Here is a 3991-nt window from a genome sequence, read left to right as displayed (position 1 = left end):
GGATATTTTTAATAATTGAGGTCATGTCTCCTTTTGTATTATTTTCATCCTACCCACCACTCCAGGCCTAAGTATGAAATCCTGCGAGATTTTGTGGGATTTGAGTTTTTAAAATAGGGCGGGGCCTATTGTTTGGTCTGGGAGAGCATGTTGTGGACAAGGAAGTGTAAGGCTGGCTGGTCCAGGTGGGCTTTAAATTGTTGTGATAGTAATCACTTGTTTTTAACTTTTTATTATGATATGCTTAGGGACGTGCTTAGATGTGCCTCTGTACCAGAACAGCTGAGTTGGATGATTACATGACCGTCTGCAGCCATCAAGAAGTGCAGAAGGTTGTTAATCATCCACAGATTCAATCCAGGTGAGGCAGAAGGGAAACACTTAACATGTAAGGCAGGTGAAACACTGAACTAAACCTGCTAATGACTGATTCAGTCTGTTGATCCTTGGATTGGTAGCTGGTTAATTTGAATTGGATTATTGTTACTTGTGTGGGATCTTTATTAGCATATAGACACTTTTTAAGGAATTTAATCAACTTATTTGGAAATATTTGTAGTTGATGGAAGATTGAACCAGCTATTTGATGGAAGTTAATTCTGTATTAATTATAATTTTTCCAACTACATTATATAAATCACCTTTTGTTCTATTTATTTGTCTCTGGTGTGTTAAATAAACCTGATCCTCCCTGAGTTTTATCTTTAGGTTTTCTGATAAACAGCCCTGTATTTTAAATATTGATTTAATATCAATATCGTAAATCCTACACTATACTGCAGCTTAATGGGTAAATGTAGTTGTATATGTAAACATTAAGATAAATATTAATTAATGAAAGATTAAGATATTAATTTAACAGTGAGTGTACATGGGGAACTATATGGTTTGTATTTGTTCTCAGACCTGTAACCAGTACAGTGTTTAATCTTTCATTGTCTTTCAGAACTTTTCAAATGTTTATCATATTTCTAACTGGCACCTTCCTCACTTTTATTTTTTTCAGCTGTTGCTCTGCAGTTTGACCAAAAGCTGACTCTTGAGGACTGCAGCAAAATTGTCAAGAAGTGGCTTCATTATGCGCCAGAATGAGAGGAAGACATCACAAGGAATCAAAGTGACGCCAACCAGAGTCAAAGTGGGGTTTCCACAACTTGTACTGTTTTTCTACTTCATACAGTACAAAGCTTAACTTCATGGACTCTGTTCTTCTGTGGACAACATACTGTTGTTTTGACAGTCAAAAAGGAATCAAATATGTTTAAAGATCTGTCCCTCTTTTCTTAAATAAAATGTTATATCAAACCCATGTTGTCATTTTTTAACCTTTTGTACACCGTTTACCCATCATCTGCCAATAATATAGTGTGTTTAACACCAGTGAAGAAACTTTTAGTGGCATGTTATGATGTAGACCTATCAGACCTAAAATGTACATAAATCCTTAGCTTTCATTCAATATAAAATCAACCCAAATCTGCATGTACATCCAGTCAAATTAGTGTTGAATCAGCATTGAATCAATTAGGAATCAACACAAATCTGCATGCAGATCCACGTTCAGATGATGGTTGAATCACCATTGATTCCTAACTTATTCAATGTAGAATCAACACAAATCTGCATGCAGATCCACGTTCAGATGATGGTTGAATCACCATTGATTCCTAACTGATTCAATGTAATATCAACACAAATAGGCATGTAAGTTGATATACAGATGATGGTTGAATCAACATTGATATGTCAGTAATGGTTGAAACCCTAACGTTGATTCAACATACAAGTCACCGACCACTTTCAATGTCAGCGTTCAACGTTGATTCAATGTTTCTGGTTGACATTGATTCAATGTTGTTTCAATCATTCTGTGCTATCTGGGAATGTACCATTGTAGCTGGTATGCCAACCGTCATTAAATACAAGTCAGCATAGACATAATATGTTATGCCTATGCTGACCACCTGACCACTCTCAGTCTCATACCTTACTTGGAAACAGGACCATTGCATTCTGGAAGTTAAAGGGGCACTATTTCCTATATTATTCGCTGTCTCCCGTTTTTATTTTCTTTTGAAATCTGTGAAATATCTTCATTTTCAGGAAGGAGTTTCGGTCTCAGCATGTATTTGAACTTCCCTCTTTTATTTACTTTAGCGCAGCTCACAGTTTTTAACAAATTCTGTAGCTTTTTTCAGAGACAGATAATCTCTGAAAAAATAATCATCTAACCCTCATGGGTGATCAGAATCGGAAGGAAAAAATCTGATCGGCACATCTCTAGTTTTTACTAAATAAAGTTGTCAAACTAAAGATGAAAATAGTAAAAGAGTTTCGTTGATCTTAGTCACTCCCTAAATTTAAAACCGAACTTAAAACACACCTATATAGATCTGCCTTTTCAATATGACATAATTGGTTTGCTTGATTTTTTATATAGATTTTTTACATAGATTTATATATAGATTTCATATAGATACATTGTTGTGTATTTATTCTATTTATTTTTAATTGCTACATTTTTATTTTTTTTTTTTCTTTTTTGCTCTTTGTACGGTGTCCTTGAGTGCCAGAAAGGCGCCTTTGAAATAAAATGTATTATTATTATTATTATTATTATTATTATTATTATTATACAATGAGCTAAATGACATGGATGATTAAAATAAAGGTGCAGATACTATATTTGTACACAGCTAAATAGAAAACAACATAAAGAACTATAATGTACTTGTACTTGGCTGTACAACACTTAAAACGTGTGTTAAATGACAAAAGAAATTGATATAAACAGATTGAAGTATTTTATTGATTGTGTGTTTTTATGCAGTGACATCTCAGCTGAACTGATAGTGTCCTGTTAAAATACAACAAACAAAGGGATAATATAAGTGTGATGCCCACTGATGTGTGCCCACAAAAGTGGAAATAAAAGGGCATCAATTTCTTTAAATGTTTTTGGAGTTAATGACGATGGGTGCAGTAACAGTGTTTCACCGGTAGGTGGCGCATGGGGATTCTGAGCTGCCGGGGTTGCTCTGCCATTTCTCATAAGTAACACACAGACTGCGTCTCCCGTGTGCTCACTTAAATGCTGTTTTTCAGGTGAGGACAGAGCTTAAAGAGCTCTGGTCGGGGGCCGGATTTCCGGCTTTTGACCAAACAGTCCGCCTCAACCAAACTGTAGTCTCCGGACTAGACCGGAACGTGTCGGCGGCGACACGTCTAAATTTGCAGTACCGTAATTCCGCCACACTAGCGCTATCTGAAAAATTCCAACGGCTTCTGAAAGGGGAGACGTTGCACTTTCCAGCCAATGGGCTCTTTGCACCTCATCTTCCGCGTTCGGGGTAAAGCGGCTCCATTGTTTCCGATCCAATAAAAATATCATTTACATTAGGTGCTTGCAGTGCTTGGCCAAGTCAGCTGGAGAAAGCTTTTTAAGATGTTCGCCTCGTTATACATTCACTGACACGAAGGTGAGTTTTACTTAAACTTTATGGCTAACATTAACGTTAGCTTATGCTAGTAGGCAATATTCTCGGACATTGTTCTTGTAAAAATGTGCTATTTAAGTATCTAAACATTCTAATGAACAATGTATTTATCTTATTTTCAAGTGAGTTTATTGTCGTTAGTGTCAGAGACTAACGGGGAGGTTAAGGTTCCGAAGCCTGACGGAGCTCAATAAGCCTCGTAGCTTAACAGTAGCGCAGCTCTGGTGTCAGAGATCTGGTTCAGCTGTTCAGGTTCAAAGCTGCTGCTTTTAGAAAAATATGACCGTGTTGCTTCATGTCTCCGTGTTATTTCGTTTTATTACCTTTGCATGTTTCTTGTTCAGAGCTCAGATAGGACGGTGTTTACAGCAGTACAGGCGGATCAGTTGTTCGGCTGTCAGGCTCTGTCTGCTCTCTGGTTCCTATAAACTCTTTCAGGCTGAATATAGAAGTGATTCCATGGAAATAACTCAGGGAGGCTCCTTTATTTACCA

The 3991-nt window shown here is 36.8% G+C and overlaps 1 long non-coding RNA gene across 1 annotated transcript; it reads left to right on the top strand.

Moving 5' to 3' along the window:
* Positions 1–6: 6 nt before the first annotated feature.
* On the top strand, positions 7–1298 carry LOC103156601 (uncharacterized). Its single transcript, XR_478160.2, has 2 exons — positions 7–361; positions 1007–1298. It is a non-coding gene; the product is annotated as an uncharacterized LOC103156601 (long non-coding RNA).
* Positions 1299–3991: the final 2693 nt, after the last annotated feature.

The sequence above is a fragment of the Poecilia formosa genome, unplaced genomic scaffold, assembly GCF_000485575.1.
Source record: "Poecilia formosa unplaced genomic scaffold, Poecilia_formosa-5.1.2 Scaffold490, whole genome shotgun sequence".
Taxonomy (NCBI): Eukaryota; Metazoa; Chordata; class Actinopteri; order Cyprinodontiformes; family Poeciliidae; genus Poecilia; species Poecilia formosa.
This window is presented reverse-complemented; position numbering and strand designations above follow the sequence as displayed.